Source organism: Lithobates pipiens, unplaced genomic scaffold (assembly GCF_037356315.1).
Source record: "Lithobates pipiens isolate NorthernLeopardFrog02 unplaced genomic scaffold, aLitPip1_a1.2 Scaffold_18, whole genome shotgun sequence".
In the NCBI taxonomy this organism is placed as follows: Eukaryota; Metazoa; Chordata; class Amphibia; order Anura; family Ranidae; genus Lithobates; species Lithobates pipiens.
In genome coordinates this window covers 284,660,266-284,684,934 of record NW_027507758.1, presented here as the reverse complement: position 1 = coordinate 284,684,934, position 24,669 = coordinate 284,660,266, and the positions used below count along the sequence as shown (strand labels likewise).

General features: G+C 42.1%; 1 protein-coding gene across 3 annotated transcripts in view; it reads left to right on the top strand.

Moving 5' to 3' along the window:
• Positions 1-303: 303 nt before the first annotated feature.
• The window catches only part of DSE (dermatan sulfate epimerase), a 77,658-nt gene continuing 53,292 nt past the window's right edge, over positions 304-24,669 (top strand). For 2 of the 3 annotated variants that reach the window (XM_077487080.1, XM_077487079.1), the window contains exon 1: positions 304-643. The gene's annotated coding sequence lies outside the window, so the exon portion shown is untranslated. The remainder of the gene's footprint in view (positions 644-24,669) is intronic. The other variant, XM_077487083.1, reaches the window with a different exon arrangement.

Here is a 24,669-nt window from a genome sequence, read left to right as displayed (position 1 = left end):
AGTGGAATGGCAGTAAAGTTCCTGTCACTGTATGGGTGAAGGGGCTGCCACAGGCATGTTTGTGTACCCAGCAAAGTGGCAGCCTATTACTGACACAACACAAGCTCCATTCACACCACAGAGTGAGGTGATAATTGAGGCTGCTCTGTGTACCACGCTAATGGAGCCTGTCTCCTCCTCAGGCAGCTCATGGTGTTTTACATGCTGTTTATCAGTGTGATTTGTGCTCCTCACTTCCTCTGCCTCATGGAACACAAACACAGCTCGTCTCCTGCTGACGTTGCAGAACAGAAAACTTGTAGAGACGGCCCTTCTCCTTTTTTCCTAGTCCCCCCCTCAGGCTTCTCGGGGTTAATGCATACTTGGGGTGGGGCCTGACTGCCAACACAGCTCAAGGAAGACGGCTCTGCCTCCGAACTTGTGTCCCCCCTTTAGGTCTCACTGGGATGCCGGGACTTGTAGTCGGAGCATCGGCTCCTGACTAAGTAGCGGCTGGCATCTCCTCAGTTCAAGGTCCGAGCATGAGCCGGGAGGAGTGCCCGGGCACCCCGAGGAGGATGCTGAGCGAGCAGTGCTGGGCTCAGGGGGCTCCAGGCGCTATACAGGCGCAAGCTGCCCAACGCTGACAGGAATCCACACCTGGGTGAGGCGCCACACGTTACTTCTTTTTATTGCACTTTTTAGAGTTATTCCACACTTTGTTTTTATTGCAAACATTTTCTATTTATTCCACACTTTATTTGTTTTTATTGCACACATTATCTATTTATTCCACACTTTATTTGTTTTTATTCCACACTTTGCTTTTACTCCACGCTTTTCTTTTTACTCCACACTTTTGTTTTTACTCCACTCTTTTTTACTTTTATTCCACACTTTTATTTTTACTCCACACGCTTTTGTTTTTATTCCACACTTTCGTATTTATTCCACGCTTTCGTTTTTATTCCACGTTTTTGTTTTATTCCACGCTTTTGTTCTTATTCCACGCTTTTGTTTTTACTCCACACTTTTGTTTTTACTCCACACTTGTTTTTACTCCACACTTTTGTTTTTATTCCACGCTTTCGTTTTTATTCCACGTTTTCGTTTTTATTCCACGCTTTTGTTTTATTCCATGCTTTTGTTTTTACTCCACGCTTTTGTTTTTACTCCACACTTTTTTGCTTTTAGGACACGCTTTTGTTTTTACTCCACGCTTTGGTTTTTACTCCGCGCTTTTGTTTTTACTCCACACTTTTTTGCTTTTACTCCACGCTTTTGTTTTTATTCCACGCTTTTGTTTTTATTGCACGCTTTTGTTTTTACGCCACGCTTTTGTTTTTATTTCACGCTTTTGTTTTTACTCCACTCTTTTTTGCTTTTACGCCACGCTTTTGTTTTTACTCCGCGCTTTTGTTTTTATTCCATGCTTTTGTTTTTACTCCACGCTTTTGTTTTTATTCCACGCTTTCGTATTTATTCCACACTTTCATATTTATTCCACGCTTTCGTTTTTATTCCACACTTTTGATTTTACTCCACGCTTTTGTTTTTACTCCACGCTTTCGTATTTACTCCACGCTTTGGTATTTATTACACACTTTCGTTTTTATTTCACGCTTTCGCTTTTATTCCACGCTTTTGTAGGTTAATGCTGGTAGGTTAATTGGCTTCTGTCCAAAAATTGGCCCTAGTATATGAATGTGACTTGGGGACCTTGGATTGTGGGCTCCGTGAGGGTAGGGTGCGATGTGTGTGTGGAGCACTGTGTAAATTGATGGCGCTGTATGGGTACCTTAAATAAATAGGGATAATTGTAGACATGCACCCACACTCACTCAGGTTGAACTGGATGGACTGGTGTCTTTATTCAACCTTACTAACTAACTATGTATTTATTCCACGCTTTCGTATTAATTCCACGCTTTTGTTTTTATTCCACGCATTTTTTTTTACTCCACGCTTTTTTTTTTTTTACTCCACGCTTTTTTTTTTACTCTTTGTTTTTATTGCACACTTTGTTTTTTTACTTTTGTTTTTTTTTCTTCACTTCCATTAGTGGGTGAGGGGAAGCTGTGCTTTCACCCCCTGGGCCACTGTAAATGAAGGTGCAGAGCATCTTCTCACAGGCACAGGGTTTTGTTGATCCGAATTGGTTGCAAGAAGAAAATGAGTGACAGGCGGTGAAGTTTGTAGCACTGGGATAGCAGAGATTCCTGGGACCCATGTGGGTGATGAATGCTGGGAAGGCTCCTAATGCATTCCTTATGGGAAGGTAGTATTCTACTAGGGCTGGCTTTGTGCATCTTCTTTTATGTATCTAGAGCTGTATTTGTTTTGTTACATATTGCAACTGTAAGGGTCTATTTACACTTGTGCAACTTGTCATCTAACCTTGGACATCAATGTTGTATGACAAGTCATTTTCCAATGATACTCATTCATATATATGCGCAACTTAAAGTTGCAGCAACTGATTTTTATTTATTTCAGGTACTTGTATAGGGCTGTCAATAGGGGTGTTGAAATTAATCGTCGAATCGATGCATCGGGATTCGACCATCCACGATGCGGCATCAATGCTATAGCTTTAAGAAATCGATTATTGAGGATGACGTCATCCTCGCGCTGTGCCGCCGCACCATGCCCTGCCTCTGAGTTGTCGAGAGGAGAGGAGGCCTTCCATCAATCCCCCTTCCCTCACCCCCTTACCAGCCAATAGAAAGTGATCCCAGGCGGCGTAATGGTAGCAGAATGCGGAAGAAAGGAGCCACGTTGTGTGCACGTTGGGAACATGGAGCGCCAGGGTCGGGGCTTGTGGTGGCTGGAGCTGTCCCTGCTGCTAAGAATGGCTTATGGAGCGCAGAGCTCCAAGGAGGAGAGTGGAGCCATCAGTGCTTTTGGTCCCGGAAGGGTTCAGGGCGAGCACGACGTATCCAGCCAGAGGTGTGATGAAGGAGGATGAGGCAGAGCCAGAGGAGAGCCAGCAGAGCAGTAGAGCCAGGTGAGGGGGTCACAGGGAGGACACTGAGAACTGAAGAATGACATGGTACGGGAGGTGCCAGACTGTATGGAGAATGGTGAGCAGTGCTTTGCAGTAACATATGTACAATAGAGTCTTATTAGCATACCCCACTTTTAAGTATACAATGAGGTTTATTTACTAAAGCTGAAAAGTGCAAAATCATCAGGCTCACTTCTGCATAGAAACCAATGAGCTTCCAGGTTTTATTACCAAAGCTTAATTGAACAAGCACTTTCCAGCTTTAGTAAATAAACCCCATTGCATACTTAAAAGTGAGGTATGCCTGTGTATATATAAATCTGTGATCTGATTGAGAGAAATCTTTTGTGTATTCAAAGTAATTCCAGTGCTGAGTGTACTCTGCTGTGATCATTCACCGGAAATCAGGAATGATTTGAACACGCAGAGCACACTCAGCACTGGAATTACTTTGAATACACAGAAGATTTCTTTGTATATAAATGTATATACGTATACATATATGTATGTATATATCACAGATAATTTATATATTTCAGGACTCTATTTGTTCACTACTTAAGACTCTCTACATTTATCACCGAAAAGCACTTCACGCCATTTTTGGCTTTATGGGCTATTAAAGGTTGTATATTCACTATCACCGTGTGCTAGCTGCCAACTAACCATACAGTGCCCACTTTATTTTGTTTTTAACGCAGATATGACAGCATGTTCCCCAGCTGGCTGTCAAACTGCCTAATATCCTTTACAGCCCCTTCCCCCCCCCCCCCCCCCCCCGCAGGTCCCACTCTCTCTCTCGCCCATCCCTGCCCCACCTTTTATATATGTCTCAAACTACTCCTAATCACTAACCCCAGATCACCCAAACTACAGATCAGACTGATATGGGTCCCAGCCCATTCCTCTTCCACCTCCCCATTCAAACCAATGGCCACCGCATAGCCCTCACCCAACTCACCTCCATTCACAGGCTCCAACCCCCACCCCATGCAGCCCTGAACATTCTGAGGTCCCACCCATTCCTATCTCTGGACCAACCCCTCCATCCTTCAGTTCTTCATCCTTCAGTTCCTATCACCCCCCCCCCCCCCGACTCTTCCAGCCTTCCATTCCTATCCTTCGATTCTTCCATCCTTTTTTCCTTATTCATGGATTCCTATTTCCCTATCCCCGGACTCTTTCATTCTCTTTCCATGGATTTCACCATCTTTCAATTCTTATCCCTTGACCCTTCCATCTTTCAGTTCTATCCCCGGACTCTTCCATCCTTTAGTTCCCATCTCCAGACCACTACATCCTTCCTTTCCTATTCATGGATTCCTCCTTCCCTATCTCCAGACTCCTCCATCTTTCTAATCGTGATGCATCGCAGACTCGAATAGATTAGTTGGTATGATAATCGTAATCAAATCGTGAGACCAGCGAAGATGCGCACCCCTAGCCATCAATTTACGCAGCACTTTATATATACACTGTACATTCAAATCAGTCCCTACCCCTCAAGGAGCTTACAATCTAAGATCCCTAATTAACATTCATACATACACGCCCAATTTAGACAGGATCCAATGAAAGTGATTGTAAAGCTTTGTTTATTTAAAGAGAAAACAAACATGTCATACTTACCTCCACTGTGCAGCTTGTTTTGCACAGAGTGGCCCTGAACATCCTCCATCTGGGGTCTCTTGGCGGCCCTTCCCCACATCAGATAACCCCTTAGGAGAAGCGTTCTCCCGGGGGGGGGGGGGGGGGGTTACCTGGCGGGCATGCTCCCGAGTCCATCATTCTGCGTCCATAGCTGCCGAATGTATGACTCCCCACCGGTGTCCACGTCATTTGATTTGATTGACAGCAGCGGGAGCCAATGGCTGCACTGCTATCAATCTATCCAATCAAGAGCTGAGAGCCCAGGCAGAGGATGAGCGTGTCCCCGGATGACGTTCCAGGGCTCAGGTAAGTAAAACGGGGGGGGGGGGGGCGTCGTTGCCAGGTGTGTAATGCATAGGATGTATTAAGGTGAATAAACAAATGTGTTTACAACTCCTTTAACCTAACAGTATATCTTTGGAGTGTGGGAGGAAACCCACGCCGGCAGTGTCGTGTTCAGGATTTGAACCAGGGACACTTTTGCTGCTAGGTAAAAGTGGTAACCACTACACCACTGTGCCTTCAAAGTAGTTGATGCACTACTTTCGGTCATGAAACTTGAGCACCATAGACTTCAATGTTAACCCTCAGAAGTTGCGTGAAAGTAATACCTGAGGCCGGGTTCACACTACTGTGAATTGGATGTGGATCACACCGCATCCAATTCGCATGTCAAGAGACTGTGACCAGCTCTCTATGGAGCCCGTTCCCACAGCTCCGGGCAGCTTCGGTGCGAATTGTACAGGAGGCTTGTGCATCTTTTGGTCCGTTTTTCAGGTCTGAATTCAGCCACAAATTTGGCTGAAATCAGACCTGAAACGGGGACAAGGGATGCACCGGACCCCTGCTGTGACCCGCTCCGTGCTGTGGAGTGAACTAATCCTGAATGTTATACAATGCAACTTGTGTGCAGCAGTTGTCCATTATCACTGGTCAAAGCCAAAGTCGTATCCAAGTTGCACCCATCCAAAATTGTGTCAAACTTGCCCCCCAAACTTTGGAGTCATACAAGTGCGAATGGAGCCTAATGAGTGATGCTGCCTTGACAGTGATTTATTTCCTAAGCTGATGGCAGATGGGCCATTCGCCAGCCAAAGATAAATCGCCATTGGCAGGATCGCTAAAGAGGCCTCTTGTCTGTCCCATTGCTAGAGATGGGAGTGACATCTCACCTGCACAGGGAACTCATTCCATTGAGACTACACATCATCTGAACCCCTATCTCTCCCTCTCTCTCTGAACAGCAAAATCTGTTTAGTTTTTCATTTTTTGCTAAACAAATGAAAAAAGACCTGAACATTTAGAAAAAAAATATTTTTCTTAGTTTATGTTAAAATTTAGCAGAACATTTTTTCTCCTACACACTGATTTGCGCTGATGGAGGCTGCACTGATAATCAAGTAGAGGTGCACTGAATGGAAATTTTGGAAAATGCCAGATTGCCCTTGGCTGAAAATTACAGTTTTTAACCACTTCCCACCCAAGGTACGTCCAGAGACGTCCTTGATTTTGAGCAGGTATATCTGAATGATGCCTGCAGCTACAGACATCATTCAGATATCATCTTTTAGTGCCGGCGATTCCCTACACCATAAGAATGATCATAGCGGCTGTTCTGCTGTTTGATCATTCTTACGGGCAGCAAGAGAGGACCTCCCCTGACGCCCTCCTGTGCTTCTATCGAATCACCGCTTCCATCGGTGAGTCGGAGAACTGATCCGCTGGCCCGGGATGGTGATCATAGAGATCTGGTCCGCCGGAGTCTCTGTGATCGTTCAGAGGCCGGTCGCAATGTTATGGCATCGCGCCCTGGCCTCTTCATTCAAACAAATGACGTCTCTTCGGCTGGGAAGCCGAGATCGTTTAATTTTTAAAAAATTTTTTATTTCAGGCTTCCCAGCCTAGAGGTGAGATGTGGGGTCTTACTAACCCCATATCTCACTGTAAAGAGGACCGATGGTGCCATATTCCTATTACAAGGGATGTTTACATTCCTTGTAATAGGAATAAAAATTATCAATTTTTTTTTTAAAGTGTCAAACTAAAAAATAAAAATAAAATTAACAATTTTTTTTTTAAAGCGCCCCTGTCCACATGTGCTCGGACACAGAAGCGAACGCATTACCTACGTCCCGCCCACATATGAAAACGCTGTTCAAACCACATATGTGAGGTATCACCGTGAACGTTAGAGCGAGAGCAACAACTCTAGATCAATACCACCTCTGTAACTCAAAACACGTAACCACTAAAAAAATTTAAAAAGTCACCTATGGGGATTTTTACATACCAAAGTTTGGCGCCATTCCACAAGCATGCGCAGTTTTGAAGCTTGACATGTTCGGTATCTATTTACTCGGCGTAACATTGTCTTTCACATTATGCAAAAAAAGGTGTTCAAAAAATTGCTGTGCAAATACCGTGCGAGATAAACAACCACCATTGTATTCTTTAGGGTCTTTGCTAAAAAAACATATATAATGTCTGGGGGTTCTATGTAATTTTCTAGCATAAAAATGATGAATTTTACATGTAGGAGGAATTGGCCTGGATGGGAAGTGGTTAAAAAAATATATACAATATCTCACAAAAGTGAGTTGTAAATATTTTTATGTGACAACACTGAAGAAATGACACTTTGCTACAATGTAAAGTAGTGAGTGTACAGCTTGTATAACAGTGTAAATTTGCTGTCCACTCAAAATAACGCAACGCACAGTCATTAATGTCTAAACCACTGGCAACAAAAGTGAGTACACCCCTAAGGGAAAATGTCCAAATTGGGTCCAATTAGCCATTTCCCCTCCCTGGTGTCATGTGACTTGTTAGTGTTACAAGGTCTCAGATGTGAATGGGGAGCAGGTGTATTAAATTTGGTCTTATCCCTTTGTCACTCATACTGGTCACTGGAAGTTCAACATGGCACCTCATGACAAAGAACTCTCTGAGGATCTGAAAAAAATAATTGTTGCTCTATATAAAGATGGCCTAGGCTATAAGAAGATTGCCAAAACCCTGAAACTAAGCTGCAGCATGGTGGCCAAGACCATATAGCGGTTTAACAGGACAGGATCCACTCAGAATAGGCCTCACCATGGTCGACCAAAGAAGTTGATGGCACGTGCTCTGCATCATCTTCTAAAGATGAGGCACAAGAAAGCCAGTGGTTTTCTGAAGACAATCGGACTAAGTACATCCTGTGGTCTGATGAGACCAAGATAAACTTATTTGGTTCAGATGGTGTGAAGCGTGTGTGGCTGCAACCAGGTGAGGAGTACAAAGACAAGTGTGTCTTGCCTACAGTCAAGTATGGTGGTGGGACTGTCATGGCCTTGGGCTGCAGGAGTGTTGCCGTCACTGGGGAGCCACAGTTCATTGAGGGAACCATGAATGCCAACATGTACTGTAGCATACAGAAGCAGAACATGACCCCCTCCCTTCGGAGACTGGACCGTAGGGCAGTAATCCAACATAATGACCACAAACACACCTCCAAGATGACCACTGCCTTGCTATAGAAGCTGAAGGTAAAGATGATGGGCTGGCCAAGCATGTCTTCAGACCTAAACCCTATTGATCATCTGTGGGACATCCTCAAATGGAAGGTGGAGGGGTGCAAGGTCTCTAACATCCACCAGCTCCGTGATGTCATCACAGGGGAGTGGAAGAGGATCCCAGTGGCAACCTGTGAAGCTCTGGTGAACTCAATGCCCAAGAGGGTTAATTAAGGCAGTACTGGAAAACTAATGGTGGCCACACAATATTGACTTTGGGCCCAATTTGGTCATTTTCACTTAGACCCCTTTCATGCTGGGGCAGTGTGGTCCGTTAGCAGTAAAGCGCTGCTAGTTTAAGCAGCGCTTTACCGCTGTTTAACCACTTACAGACCGGACCATTTTGCTGGTCAAAGACCAGACCACTTTTTGCGATTCGGCACTGCGTCGCTTTAACTGACAATTGTGCGGTCGTGCGACGTGGCTCCCAAACAAAATTGACGTCCTTTTTTTCCCACAAATAGAGCTTTCTTTTTGTGGTATTTGATCACCTCTGCGGTTTTTATTTTTTGCGCTATAAACAAAAATAGAGCGACAATTTTGAAAAAAACGCATTATTTTTTACTTTTTGTTGTAATAAATATCCCCCAAAAATATATAAAAAAGAGGGGTTAACAGAGGGTTAAAAGCGTCTGTATTGCGGTGCTTTGGAAATGCTTTTTAGGCGTTTCAGAAGCGTTGCTGATTCATTTCAATGGGTAGGGACGGTGTACACCACCCCAAAGATGCTGCTTGCAGGACTTTTTTTCCGGTGACGCAAGTGCACCGCCCCGGTGTGAAAGCATTCAGGCTTTCACACTGGGGAGGCATTAGAGGCAGTTTTTAGCTCTAAAACTGCCTCAGTCTGAAAGGGGTCTTAGGGATGTACTCACTTTTGTTGCCAGTGGTTTAGACATTAATGACTGTGTGTTGTTATTTTGAGGGGACAGCAAATATACACTGTTATACAAGCTGTACACGCACTACTTTACATTGTAGCAAAGTGTAATTTCTTCAGAGTTGTCACATGAAAAGGTATAAAAAAAATGTGAGGTGTGTGTACTCGCTTTTGTGAGATACTGTATATATTTTTATATATACCGTATTTATCGGCGTATAACACGCACTTTTTTCCCCTTAAAAGCAGGGGAAAATCGTGGGTGCGTGTTATACGCTGATCCCCCGAAATTCTGAGCCTCTGGGCGGCTTTCAGCTGCCTTCGGCTCTTCAAGGCGACTTTCGGCCGCCTTCGACTCTTCTTGGCAGCTTTCCGCTGCCTTCGGCCGTTCTCGGCAGCTTTCGGCCACCTTCGGCCGTTCTCGGAAGCTTTTTGCCGCCTTTGACTGTTCTCGGAAGCTTTCGGCCGCCTTCGGCTCTTCTCGGCGGCCGAAAGCTTCCGAGAACTGCCGAAGGCGGCCGAAAGCTGCCCGAGAAGAGGCGGCGGCATTTAAAAAAAATTAAATAGACACGGCTCCAATGGGGGACAAGACTGCATAAGGCTGCAATTGTGGACAAGGCTGCATAAGACTGCAATGGTGGACAAGGCTGCAATGGTGGGACAAGGCTGCAGATGACACTGATGGGCATATAAATGTAAGTTTTTTTTTTTTCCCTTAAACTTCCCTCCTAAATGTTTTTTTCCTTAAAATCCATACCAGACCCTTATCCGCTCACACAGCCCCCCCTTAAATCTGAAAGACAGAAAACTGGCCCTTTTGTTTAGCAAGTTTGGATATGTACACCACATATCCCAGGGGGCCTTACTGTTTCATTTACAGAGGAGGAGGGCAGGCCTAGTGGCGCATTATAGGAAGCTTGCCCGCTGAACCCGGAACAGATGCCTGGCCTCATGATGCCAAACAATATGGTGGGTGGGACCAAGCAGTGGCAGGGAATGAGAGGATCTCGACAGGTCAGTGCAGGGGTGAATATCTAAAATGTGCAGATCCCACCTCATAGTAAGCAGGGGTAAGGGGGGAATGTGTTTTAGGTGGAGATCTGCCTTAAGTGGGCCAGATTATTTCTGGCTCCGCAGCACACATGAACAATGGGACCGGCTTCTAGTGTCTTCAGTGCTCTTATATGGACACCGTAAGCAAAAGGTCAGGATGTTGATGAGGTCAGTGCCATTGGCTAAATGGGCATTTGTCCATATAAGGCCAATGACCTCACCAGTGTCCTGCCCCTTTGTTTACTGGGAATGACCCAGCCTGCAACTGATTGGAGTAAAAAAGTACAATTTGATGTTCAGATTGAAATTAGTTCATAGGACACCCACGCACATCTCTAAGTTTACACTAACTTCAAAGCAGGCATTTTTTTTTTTTACTTTCCACGAATGCCTGTCAAAATTGAATGCATTGCAGCGCTCATGGTTTCATTCGCATTGTGTCACGTCAAAATTGACCTGACATATGTCGTTTGCCAGGCTTTGTCGCTCCCCAAACGCTTCCATTGATGTGGAATTTGGCATTTAAAGTGTGTTTGAGATGTGTTTAGAAAGCATTACTAGTGGGATGAAAATACAGAGGGGGCACCTGGCAAGCATTTTTAATGTGATGCGTATCAAAACGTCATTAACGCGTTCTAACGCATTCAGTGCATTAATGGGAGCTCAAATTTCTTTGCATGTCTAAATGAGCCCTAAAAGTGACAAACGGCAGCCTCTTAAAGCGGAACTAAAGGGTGAATACCTACCTCTGCAATGATCGCTCACTGGCACCAGCATCTTCAAGTTTCTTCATTGGCTGATGAATACAAGGCCAAGAATAAATCCAAGGGAAAAAGACCAAGCTTACTTACCGACCAGCTCGCAGACAAACAAATCAACCTGTCCACCAGTATGCGTTAAAAGTAGGGGTTTAGTCTGCACGCATTTCTTCACTGGAAGGCAGAGGATTACATCTATCCTGCGCATGTGCAGGAGCTAGTTCTCCAGGCACTCAGAGACCGGCCCAGCACTGTAAGCTGAGCTGCTCAGTTTAAAGAGCTGAAGAAGACAGCAGGCAGGTAGGGGCACTTTATTGCAGAACAGACCTTGCATATCTCTTCTGCAATAAAAGCCTGCTTGCTGTTGGTTACAGTGGAACTTCAGTTCTGCTTTAGGCCAGACATGCAAGGTTTTCATTTTCTTTCAAATGTTCATAGGAAACTTATCAGAACATTCTTTCTCGTCATCACTAAACTCACTTGAAAGCCTTTTAAATTTGCTCCAGACCTGCAATTTTAATGGAATCCCCGATTTATCAAACAGGTCTCATTGCAATATGTTTTTTGCCTGAATGAAAACTGCATTCATAGTTAGAAATGTGTTTGGTTGTGCAAGAAAATGTTTCCATCCTTTGTATTTTGCTTAACTATTGTTATAAATGAATGAAAGTTGATTTGACCCCATTAAAGAAGTATGGGTTTGTTTTTGTTTTTCCCCCCCCATTATACTTACCTAGGTGGATGCAGCATCAGTCCGATGCTGCATCTGTCCCTGGCACCTCTGCTCTGAGAACCGAGCCATCAAACATCGCCGATGGCTTGGTTCTCGCAGCTCCCCCAGCAGAGAGCTACTACCTGTCAATCGGCAGCTCTCATGCTCAGCTCCTCCATGCTCACTGGAGCGCTGAGCTGTGGAGGGTGGGGTGCACCTGTCTCAGCGGCTCACTGAGAGGCTGAAGCGGCCATGGGCTGCTCTGTGTGACGTCAGAAGAGAGTGGAATTCAGACTGCTCTCTGCTGAAAACTGGTCACAGGAGTGCAAAACGAGATGCGCTCCTGTGACCCATAGGAGAAACCCAGGTGAATGAAGGTATGGATATTGGAGGACCTTGTTTATACCTCTTCTTGCTCTCACTTTCTTAGGAATAGAAACTAGAGCTATAGAAACTAGAAAAAAAAAATATTAATGGATATTATTTTTTTATTTTTTGTTAATGCTCAGATAGGGATAGATTGAACATTTTTAAAGTATAAAGTCCTATTTTTTATTCTTATTAAAATAATAAACAAGTTTATACTCATCTGCTCCGTGCAATGGTATTGCACAGAGCTGCCCTGACATCACCCGCTGCCATCCTGGAATTCCATATCCTCAGTGTCTGCTCTGATATGCACGGTGTATTGAAGCCCTTGAGTAGCCATTTTTATATCAATAAAGCCTTGTAAAATAAAGTTACCAGTGAGCAGTTAGATTTGCTTTTCTCTTACCATACCCCTTGGGATATCAGTCAGTAGACCTGGACCCTACCTGGAGGTTATACCTGTATGGCACATGCGTTGTTGACCATCTGTTAGTTCAGTGGTCCACACTTATAACACGTACACGCGATTGGAATTTCGGCCAGCAAAAAACTGATGAGAGCTTTTCATCGGAAAATGCGACCGTGTGTATGCTCCATCAGAATTTAGCTGGCGAAATTCCTGCCAGCAAAAATTTGAGAGCGTGTTCTCAATTTTTCCAATGGAAAAACTTTCTCTCGGAAATTCCAATCGTGTGTATGCAATTCTGATGCACAAAAACTCACGCATGGTCAGATTCAACTACGAGATGGAAGCTATTGGCTACTGGGTATTGAACTTCCTTTTTCTAGTCCCGTCACACGTGTCATACGTCACAGCGTTCTTGACAGACTGAATTTGGTGTGACCCTGTGTATGCAAGACAGTTTGAGCGAAATCCTGTCGAAAAACCATCAGAGCTTTTTCCCACCAAAATTCCGATCGTGTGTACGTGGCATTAGAGGTGAGCGAAGTGAGTGCTCTGGAGGTGGAGGGAAAGTCACTCTTGCATTGAAATATTCTCTCGTGGAATCTCTGCCTGTTGGGACTGTTAGTCCACCTTCTCCTCTTCTTTTGGATTCATATGGACTTTTTATCACATTTATTATGTTTTATTGAGCCCTGATATGTGCTGCACTCCTTTGTATATTATTAGCTCGATGTGAATGGACCTAGAAACTGATTGTTTACTATGCACAGCTGCACCAGATTCTTTGTACCAGTTTTAGCAAATCTCCCCTATGCCTCATCTACATGTGGACTGCCTGTTCGCATTGTTTTTTAATTAAAGTTCCAGTTTAACTTCATGTTGAGTTCTAATTCAGTCCATAATGTGGGTTTCATTCACATTATATCGGTTAAAATATAGAGCACATTTTATAAGTAGGTGCTTACTTTCATTAGTGTTTTTTTCTTGTTTAGACCTCATGAACAGCGGCCATTAGAAAAAAACAAGTGGCAAAGCCACTACCAATGCCAGGAAAAAGCGTCTGTAAAAACATGCTTTCAATAGTTTTTTGCATTGGCATCAATGCGCGTTTTAGCCACATTTCTCTGCCTCTATTCAAAATCAATACAGGCATACCCCACTTTTAAATACACAATGGGTTTATTTACTAGAGCTGGAAAGTGCAAAATCAGGCTCCCTTCTTCATAGAATCCAATGAGCTTCTAACCCCAGCTTGTTCGATTAAGCTTTGTTAATAAAACCTGGAAGCTCATTGGTTTCTATGCAGAATAAAAGTGAGGTATGCCTGTAGTCTCCTATGAGAACCCATTGATTTGAAAAGAAGTTGCACCACAAGTCGGATCATGATGATCCAACTGCTGGTGTGACAACTATTCAAATCAATGAAAACTCATAGGGAACTATTGATTTTAACATGTCAGGAGGGAACTTTACAAGGCTTAAGGCCCCTGTATCCAGCGGTAAGCCACATTTAGCAGTGTCAGGCGTTTTTTACAGCTGTAACGCCGGTTGTTTTTAAAAAAAAAAAATTGCAGCTTAAACTTATATGCCACTCACAGCTCCTAAAAGCCTTGTGTGTGCATGAGGCCATAGAATAATGTGGAAAAGCTTTTTTAAGCTGCAAAAAAATAAAAAGGCTGACTCTGTTAAAGCAGCTGTAAAAATGCCCTATGTGCACGAGGTCTTTTAGTCAGAATTGGTCCAAATATTCCAAGTTTGAAAATTGGTTGGTACACTGCCATTGAGATGGTCAGCCTGCCCTGAATAGCTGATCTTCTGCTTCGTAGAGTCCCAGCACTGTACTTATGTGGTCTGAAAAAGATAGAGGGAAACCACATGAACTACCAATATAATTTAGTGTAATGTTATTGTTATAGCTTGATTGGCAATGTGGTTTTTGGAAAGATCTGTATGGAAAACATGCAAGTAAAACAAAGCAGAAAGATGTTTAGTAATTTGAATAGTATGCAAGAACATGCACCTGAGATGGCAGATAAATCGTTGAAGACAAATCTTCCTGCATACTTGTACACTCGGTGTGTACAAAATGCTGCACTCGCTTCTAGACAAGTTCCGTAGTATTCATGGTGCCATTTTTACATAAACCTGCTTTAATTACAAATTGCTTAGTGAATGGATACTATTTTCTTGAAAATCTGTTATCTCTTCATGTGCCCTGTGGGAGTGTTCACGTTTTTGCACTCTGTGGTATTGTGGTATAAGGATTCAAACTATTTTACACAAAGAGGAATTTGTCACCTATTTTAAGATGGAATTTAGCTTTTCCTAGCAACATGCCAGCTAGAACTACTATAGCAAAGTTACAAAGCACAGTACCCCCGTAGCACCCCTCAGAGATTGTCCATCAGTTTGGCTGCATTAAATTGCATTTTATGCTTTATTTTTAAGCCTGGGAGGAAAATTAATTGAGTGTGCATTTACAATAGCATGCTGTCATTTAGTGTGTTAGAAATGTCTTTATAAATTATAAAGGTGTGTGTGTGTGTGTGTGTGTGTGTGTAAAAGTAAGTGAACCTCTTGGCATTTACTCGTTTTCTGCCGTAATTTGCCGTAACACATGACTGGATCCTGGTTTAAGTCACAACAATAGACAAATACCACGTGCTTTTTTTTAAGTATCATACTAGGTGGATGCAGCATCGGTCCAATGCTGCATATGTCCCTTGATGCCTGGAACACTGTCAGCTACTAACATACAGTCAAAACCCAGGAAAGGCACCACATGACTTCAACATGCCCAATCATGCAGAGGTCTAGAGAAGAAAGGATGGGGGGGATGTGAAGTACACAGAATTAGGGATGAGCCCGATGTTCGAGTCAAACATAAGTTTGATTCGAACATTGGGTGTTCAACAAATTTAGAACATTATGGGCGTTCGCAGGAAATTAGAGTGCTTGTGGAATGCCCCATAATGAACAGGGAGACCGTCAATGTACTGGGAGATCGCAGTGCATTGACGGTTGCTGATTTGCCAAAGCATGCTCCTGACCTGCATTCTATGGCCATTCACAGCGCGCTCTGCTGTGAGAGCCATGATTGGCCAAAGGCCGTCACATTCACCAAACAAAAAGGAAATATGACAGTTTGAAATTACCTTTATATAAAAAAAAATAAAGTCCCAAAATGTAAATCCGTCTTCAATCACAGTGCCGACGACCCGAGAAAAAAAAAAAAAAAAACTCTGCCTTCGATGGGAGGGCAAGGGTTGTGGGGATGAGGCCCTTGTCCCCATCAACATGGGGAGGGGGGTGCTCTCTCTTGCCCCCCCCTTTTCCTGCAGCCTGCCAAGTTGCATGCTCGGATAAGGGTCTGGTATTGATTGGGGGGATACCCATGCCATTTTATTTATTTATTTTTGGTACGGGGTTGCCCTTAATATTCATACCAGACCCAAAGGGCCTGGTGATGGACCTGGGGGGGAGTAGGGACCCATGCCATGCCTGGACCCCGACAATACAGTACAGCTGCGAGCAGTTTTACATGGCATTTTTTGCTTTTTAGAAATGTAATTTTGCTGCGGTACTGTTCTAAACACGGGAAAGATGCACTACTTTACAGGCAGACTGAGGACACCCCACCAGACATGATATTTAAAGGAAAATTTAATTTTTATTGTTTCACTTTAAGCATTGTTAAAATCACTGCTCCTGAGAACTGCAGTTTTTGAAACTTTTTTTGTATTGATACATGTCCCCTGAGGCAGGACCCCAAACACGTTTTATGGGAATAACTTGCATATGAGCCTTTAAAATTAGCACTTTTGATTTTTCATGTTCGTGTCCCATAGACTTTAATGGTGTTTGCTTGTTCGCACAAATTTTTCCCAAGTTCTGGTGCGAACCGAACAGGGGGGGGGGGGGGGTGTCGAGGTGTGTTCAACTCATTCCTATACAGAATGCCTCTCTCACACTTGTGCATGAGATACGGAAATCACCTGTCAGTCACAGCAAGGGGGGGAAAAAACAAGAGCAAATTCATGAAGGCAAAACCAGAAGAAATTCTCAGCTCAACTCATTAAACAGTCTGCTTGCCAACCAAATTAACCTGTCCAACAGTCTGCATGCACAAGTCTGTTAAAAAAAATTCCTGGATTGTTCATAGGACAAGAGAGGAGGCTCCTGGAAAAATTCTAGAGAGGCGCACCAGTGTTTTTTGTAAAATTTGAAATATGCTTGCCCGGAATGAGAGCAAAAAGGAAGAACCACTAGAATACATATCAACTGTTTTGGGTTTAAATAAGAACTATCACTTCATATAATATTTGACGCTCCAAAGTAAAGGCTGAGATTCATTAGAACTGAAGAAGCTGAGATCCTGTAGGAGACGGCATACCATGCCCTTTTCCTCCAGACCCAGAAACCTTCCTGAATCGTCTCCACAGTGGTTGAAGAATTTAATCAAGAAAAACTGCAAGGTGTGCTGAAACAACGTATTAGTGCTGGCTAAAATAGGGCAACCCGGAGAGTCATTAATTCTTGTGGATTTTAGGCAAATCAAGTTGATCAGAAGACAGAGGATCAGAATCTAGTAGACAATTTGCTGTGTATAATGACAATAGTACCGCCCTTATCTGATGGTTTAATAACCAAGGATTTTTCATAAAAAGTGAACCTCAGTGCATTCTATTCTGTCGTGTCACGTTTAGATGGTTAGTGCCGTAATCATCTATGGGACCAATTAATACTTTAAAAGTATAGCTGTCTACCAAGTGATTGAAGGTCTCAAATGTGTGGGATTGAATGAGAGGTAACCTACATTGTGCAAGGTCCATCCCAGGACTGAGGTCCGATCTGGATAGCTAGGCAAAGAGCTTCCTGCGCTTTTAATCTTTTCCTCTTGGAAAGGAGCCAGATCTGGTTGGTTGGGCAAAGAGCGTCCCTGCATTGTCCTCCTTTTTGGCTACATTTATTAGTTATGCTAGGGATATTTTCATTAACTGTGAGATGTCCAGGAGGGGTTGCAGGAAATACAAAGTAAAAGGGACAATCCTGAGGTTTTCAAGAAACCAGCAAAATCCAAGAAGTAAATTGCAGGTTTTAACCTCTCCTGCTGCCAACTCACAGTGGGAGAATGAAAACTCCTAAACTGTTGACTCTCCTCCTGTCCAACAAACCGTAATTTGTGTGTGTATATTTTAACTGGATGTGGAGTGGGGTTCCACCAGGAAACTTGTATATAATTAATCAAAACACTTTTCACTTGCCAACCACAAGAAGCCATATACCACTTTGGGTATTTCTAAACGTGCTTCCCTTGACTCCCCTGGAAGGATAAAAGCACAATTTTCAAACCTAAGGGAAAAGGAGGTGCAGTAGACCTTTTGGACTATGCAAATTATAGACGTGGTTTATTTGTTAGAAGACTTCGCCACCTATCAACAGATTCTATTGGATCCAGAACAAATTATTTTCTTTGAATTATCCCTAAATTATGCCTTTACCAGCATGGACGTTAGTTTATTTTATACAAACCAATTTTGGGCACAGAGAAGAAAAGTTTTATAACTTCCACTTTTACCAACTTGTAGATCTACAAGGGAAATGCATTTTTACTTTGATGTGTTGAAATTATGTTCAGGCTTGGTTAGATACATTGACAATATTTTTGCTATTTGGAAAATCGCCTCTAGTGAACTTACTATGTTAGCTTTTTGAATTCTGCTTTTTATTGAATTTAACCCTGCTTATTCCAACAGTTCCTTGAATTTTTCTTGATGTGGCTGTGTTAGGGAGCGAAATTATAAGAATATTATCGGGTTAATTGGCGCTACCTAGAAAACAGGTCTCCATTACAAAAAGGGTCTTATGGAGAATCAATGAATGGGGAGCCAGGGTACGGTCTTTGCAAAAAGCACAGTATTCCCTCTCACCCTACTTATAATGACACTGTATACTGCCAACCCCAGAATCACATAAAGAGCTAAGGACACCAAGAAAAGCCCCAGCTCCGCCCAAAGAAAGATTTGAATCAAACACTAAATGTAATAAATCTGTAGGCCATCATAGAAAAAAGGGGTCCCAAAACATTAATTACTAATGACGGGAATTACCAATCAGACTCATTAAAATAATACTACAAAACAGTAGAAAATCAGGAACTAATAATGTTAGAACAGGCTAGGATCCTTCCCTAAAGAATATCTATTCAAACACACATTCTCAAGTATGTTAAAAATACAGGCCAAAAGATCATATGTGCCAAACTACATATGCAACCTGATGAAATTAAAAATCAAATCGCCTGAGATGCGACAAATTACATTCAGTGGCAGGCCTATTAGCAACAATGAAGAACCCTTTATCAGTATAAGTGAAAAAAGATAAAAGATATATATGTATATTTAAAGTACCGTGCGCTAATGAGCAAACTGGGGCCACATAAGTGTACCCACCAGTGTGTAGTGCCGAAAGGTGACAGGCCTATTAGCAAACAGTAATGAAAAACCCTTTAACAGTATAAAGTGAAAAAGATATATATATATATATTTAAAATGCCGTGCACTAATGAACAAACTGGGGCCACATAGGTGTACCCACCAGTGTGTAATGCCGAAAAGAATATATATATGTGTATATAACCTCAAACAGTATTAATATTAAATCTGTGTATAGTGAAAACCAAAAGGAAATTGAATATGTAAACAAATAACTGAAAATGTGAGCTTTTCACACCCCAGAACCCAAATGGTTAAAAAATATATGTGTGTGTATGTGTTAGTGCATACAGAAAATGAAAATGCAATAATGCAAAAATTTTTTTGGCGATAAAGGCTAAAAAACACATGTGCGAAGTGCAATATCACCTAAAAAGGAAATAGTGAAATAGATGAAAAAAATGAAAAAATAAAAATAAAAATAAAAATAAAAATAAAAATAAAAATAAAAAATAAAATCTAAGGATGAGTAACAAAAACTATATATAAAACATAAGCAAAATGGCAAATATATATATGTGAAAAATAAGTCCCAAAAAAAATGAAAGTTCAATGGTATTAGTCCAAGGGATCCTAGAAAAATCCTTATAGTGACTTTTGTGCTTCCTATTCAGTCTTCACTGTGACTTCTGTGCTCCCCCACCAGGAATCCTACTCACCAGAAGTAGATACCCCTACAGGGGTTAAGAGCCTTAAGAATCAATCTCCAGATATCCCGTTCTTGGTTTAGTGATAGATGCCCGAGCCTGTGTCAGCTTGGATTCCTCAAGTCCTCATGGGGAAAAAAATGGAAGCCTCCATAGTGTAATCCGTAAAAAAGGTTTATTGGCACAATAAAAAATATGTATATAAGAGGCAAAAACAGCAAAAAATCAAAAATAAACAACCAAAAAAATATAAAAAATATACAAAATACCCACAATTCTCATAAAGTGGGCTATTGTATAGAACCACAGTTGATCAGGGGATTAAAATGAGAAACTCCCCCAAAAAATTCCAGATTAACCCCAGAAACTACCATGGGCCATATGTAATAGCATTAAGAACACAAGCGGAAAATGGAAACACTTGTTCATATACCAGGGCAAACCTCCCTATAGAGGTGGTAGATCACGGCTGTGTTCCCCCTAGGATAGGGCCCTTTCCGTAGTGTTCAAAAGCGCAAACAAATCCTTCCTTCGGGGGCCGTGTGATAGATACGCGGTTTGCGTTCCACCTGCGTACCAGAACAACAACGGCAACCCGGAAGTGACGTAACGGCGTGGTTCCGTCGGACGCGTTTCGTCATAGACGTCTTCAGCGGCGGTACCACCTCTATAGGGAGGTTTGCCCTGGTATATGAACAAGTGTTTCCATTTTCCGCTTGTGTTCTTAATGCTATTACATATGGCCCATGGTAGTTTCTGGGGTTAATCTGGAATTTTTTGGGGGAGTTTCTCATTTTAATCCCCTGATCAACTGTGGTTCTATACAATAGCCCACTTTATGAGAATTGTGGGTATTTTGTATATTTTTTATATTTTTTTGGTTGTTTATTTTTGATTTTTTGCTGTTTTTGCCTCTTATATACATATTTTTTATTGTGCCAATAAACCTTTTTTACGGATTACACTATGGAGGCTTCCATTTTTTTCCCCATGAGGACTTGAGGAATCCAAGCTGACACAGGCTCGGGCATCTATCACTAAACCAAGAACGGGATATCTGGAGATTGATTCTTAAGGCTCTTAACCCCTGTAGGGGTATCTACTTCTGGTGAGTAGGATTCCTGGTGGGGGAGCACAGAAGTCACAGTGAAGACTGAATAGGAAGCACAAAAGTCACTATAAGGATTTTTCTAGGATCCCTTGGACTAATACCATTGAACTTTCATTTTTTTTGGGACTTATTTTTCACATATATATATTTGCCATTTTGCTTATGTTTTATATATAGTTTTTGTTACTCATCCTTAGATTTTATTTTTTATTTTTATTTTTATTTTTATTTTTATTTTTATTTTTATTTTTTCATTTTTTTCATCTATTTCACTATTTCCTTTTTAGGTGATATTGCACTTCGCACATGTGTTTTTTAGCCTTTATCGCCAAAAAAATTTTTGCATTATTGCATTTTCATTTTCTGTATGCACTAACACATACACACACATATATTTTTTAACCATTTGGGTTCTGGGGTGTGAAAAGCTCACATTTTCAGTTATTTGTTTACATATTCAATTTCCTTTTGGTTTTCACTATACACAGATTTAATATTAATACTGTTTGAGGTTATATACACATATATATATTCTTTTCGGCATTACACACTGGTGGGTACACCTATGTGGCCCCAGTTTGTTCATTAGTGCACGGCATTTTAAATATATATATATATATCTTTTTCACTTTATACTGTTAAAGGGTTTTTCATTACTGTTTGCTAATAGGCCTGTCACCTTTCGGCACTACACACTGGTGGGTACACTTATGTGGCCCCAGTTTGCTCATTAGCGCACGGTACTTTAAATATACATATATATCTTTTATCTTTTTTCACTTATACTGATAAAGGGTTCTTCATTGTTGCTAATAGGCCTGCCACTGAATGTAATTTGTCGCATCTCAGGCGATTTGATTTTTAATTTCATCAGGTTGCATATGTAGTTTGGCACATATGATCTTTTGGCCTGTATTTTTAACATACTTGAGAATGTGTGTTTGAATAGATATTCTTTAGGGAAGGATCCTAGCCTGTTCTAACATTATTAGTTCCTGATTTTCTACTGTTTTGTAGTATTATTTTAATGAGTCTGATTGGTAATTCCCGTCATTAGTAATTAATGTTTTGGGACCCCTTTTTTCTATGATGGCCTACAGATTTATTACATTTAGTGTTTGATTCAAATCTTTCTTTGGGCGGAGCTGGGGCTTTTCTTGGTGTCCTTAGCTCTTTATGTGATTCTGGGGTTGGCAGTATACAGTGTCATTATAAGTAGGGTGAGAGGGAATACTGTGCTTTTTGCAAAGACCGTACCCTGGCTCCCCATTCATTGATTCTCCATAAGACCCTTTTTGTAATGGAGACCTGTTTTCTAGGTAGCGCCAATTAACCCGATAATATTCTTATAATTTCACTTTTAAAAGGAACCCTTCTAAGGGGTTTCCTTTCGTCCGGGGGGCAGCAGCCTATGTAGTGTTTTTACATGCAGGTACTTTAGATTCATACAGAGCTTTTTATTTTGATTTGGCTTAAGCCTCTCCTGGTGCTGATTAGCGCGGTTTTTTATATAGATTTTTATTTCTCATTGTGTTAGGGAGCGTTAGTAAGATTTCCACAAATATTTATTTATTTATTTATTTTCAAAACCTATGGATAGAAACGCCATACTTTGTTTCTCAGACCCTAAACATTTAAAGTATATCTTTGGTCAAAATTTGAAATCATATATTCACTTTGGATTTCAACTATTCCTAGCCTACAACAATTAATCATAAAAGAAGTTTAAAAACCAACTGCAGTTTTAAAGAATTTCACACATTTACTTTTAGAATTCTGTGACATACATATTCACTATGGCCTGTTTCACATGGGTTTCAACTTGTATAATTGCAGAGTGAACAGCAAGATTTTACAAAGTATTGGAAGAGGTTTCTTCAAACTTTGTTTAGAGCTTTTAAAGTATCATTCAGTCTATAAATGTTGAACACCTATCATGATGGGTGTACTGATTGTCACTTTAATTCAATCTTATTTTATTCAATAGAAGGGTCAATAAAGAAAAAAAATATATATATATAAAAAAAAAAAATATATATATATATAAAATAGTTAAACAAAGCATATATTCCAAAGTACCCTTCATCCTCAGTTCAGTCAAGGGGATCAAGGCTGCCCCTTGCGCAGAGCATCAGACGAAATTATATAAAAATCTGTATGAAAAATATTACATAGGGTTCTTACATCGAGTCAGTAACAATAGATAAGTCGAAGCCATGGTACATTGGCTGGATGGATTCGTAGGGGTGTATTGAAATATAGAGAAAGGAAAGAGGAGCAGGGGCATATAAGAGGGGCATAGAGGTAGGGGACAAGGATCACTCTATCATGGTCCCAGGGCGACGTCATCCAAGCCATGTTCAGCCCAGGAGATAAACTCAGAGGAGTATCGGAACACGGACCATGAGGTCCAGGTGAGAATAAACTGTTCGTTTTTACCACATTCCTCTGCCAGCAAACATTCCAGGTCCCTTATGCGGTCCACTTCCATAGCCCAATCCCCCAGGGAAGGCATGACTGTCGATCTCCAATGACGGGGAATCACTACTCTGGCCGCCGCCAGGAAGTGTCGTAATATATATTTTTTGATGGATTTGAATGTACCAGGGAGTATAGATAAGAGAGCCACCTCAGGTGAGGGGTGTATAGAGGTCGCCATCAGCTTGCAGTAAAGTTTGAATATCTGTCGCCAATACCCTTGCACAGGAGGGCATTCCCACCATATGTGGAGCATGGTTCCCTGGGAGCTAAGACACCGCCAGCAGGTATCTGGTACTTCCGGGTTGAAATGGTTTATAGTCGTTGGGCATCTGTACTGTATCTCGTTACCAGTTTGAATCCCTTTTCCTGGGTCTTAGTGGCGAGGGATATTTTGTGAGTCAGGATAAAACATTTTTGCCAGTCAATAGGAGAGATAGGGTGTTGTAGTTCTGTCTCCCAGGCCACCGTAAACGGAGGGAGGTCAGGGGAGGAGATATTGAGCAAGAGGGAGTAAAGTTGAGATACCACATGGGTTGGAGGTTCTGCCTGCAAGATCAGTTCCTCAAATCCTGTCGGTTCAGCAAGGATGTCTGGAATGGATGGGAAAGTCTGGATGTAGGAGGTAGTCTGTTGTCTCTGAAGCCACTGCATGGGATGTTCGGAGGTCAGACCGGTAGGGGTATCGGTCCTTAAAGTAGGGTCTGCCCGAAGGACTTGGGCAAGTCTCCTATGGTCTTCTTTTTGCCATGGGCTGAATTTTGATACACACATAGCTGGAGCAAAGGCCGGGGTCCCAAAGAAGGGAGTCATAGGCCCCATGTATTTCGATAAGCCCCTTCTGGTCAGCATATGATCCCAAATCTGGATTGTGTGACGAGTAAGGTCATTGAGGGGGTCAGACCCCCCCCCCCCCCAGACCGTGGGCAAGGTCCATGGGAGAGCGGAGAGTTCTATTGGGTTCATATAACTTTCCAACTGAATCCAAAGCTTGGCGGAAGAGTGGTGAAACCAACTAGTATGCGAGTGAGAACTAGTGATTTATGGTATAGGGAGGCGTCTGGGGCTCCGCCCCTCCCCCCCCCCCCGAACCCCTGGATGAGATAATGTTTCATACCGTATTCTGGGGCGGGCAGCATTACAAATAAATTTGGAGAACAGCTGGCGTAATTTCTTAAAGTAAGAATTAGGTATGTGTATAGGAATGGTTTGAAACAAATACAGGAAATGAGGAAGAACATCCATTTTCAGGGCATGCACTCTACCTAGCCATGAGAGCCGTTTGGACGTATAAGTAGATAAATCTGCCTGGGCCCTAAGGAGTAGGAGGGCAAAGTTCTGGGCAAAGAGCTGGGACGCGTCGGTATTTGGATTCCGAGATACCTAATGGAGGTGGAACCAGTTTTGAACAGATTGCCACTTTAAACAAACTGCTAGCAGGTTTCAGTACTACTTGCTGAAAGCCTGCTAGCAGCTTGTTTAATGGGGCCATCAGTACTCCCATTACGATCTGTGTACATTTCCAAAAGTTGCTGAAGGGAGCATTAAAGGCTTAAAGGTTTATTTTACTAAAG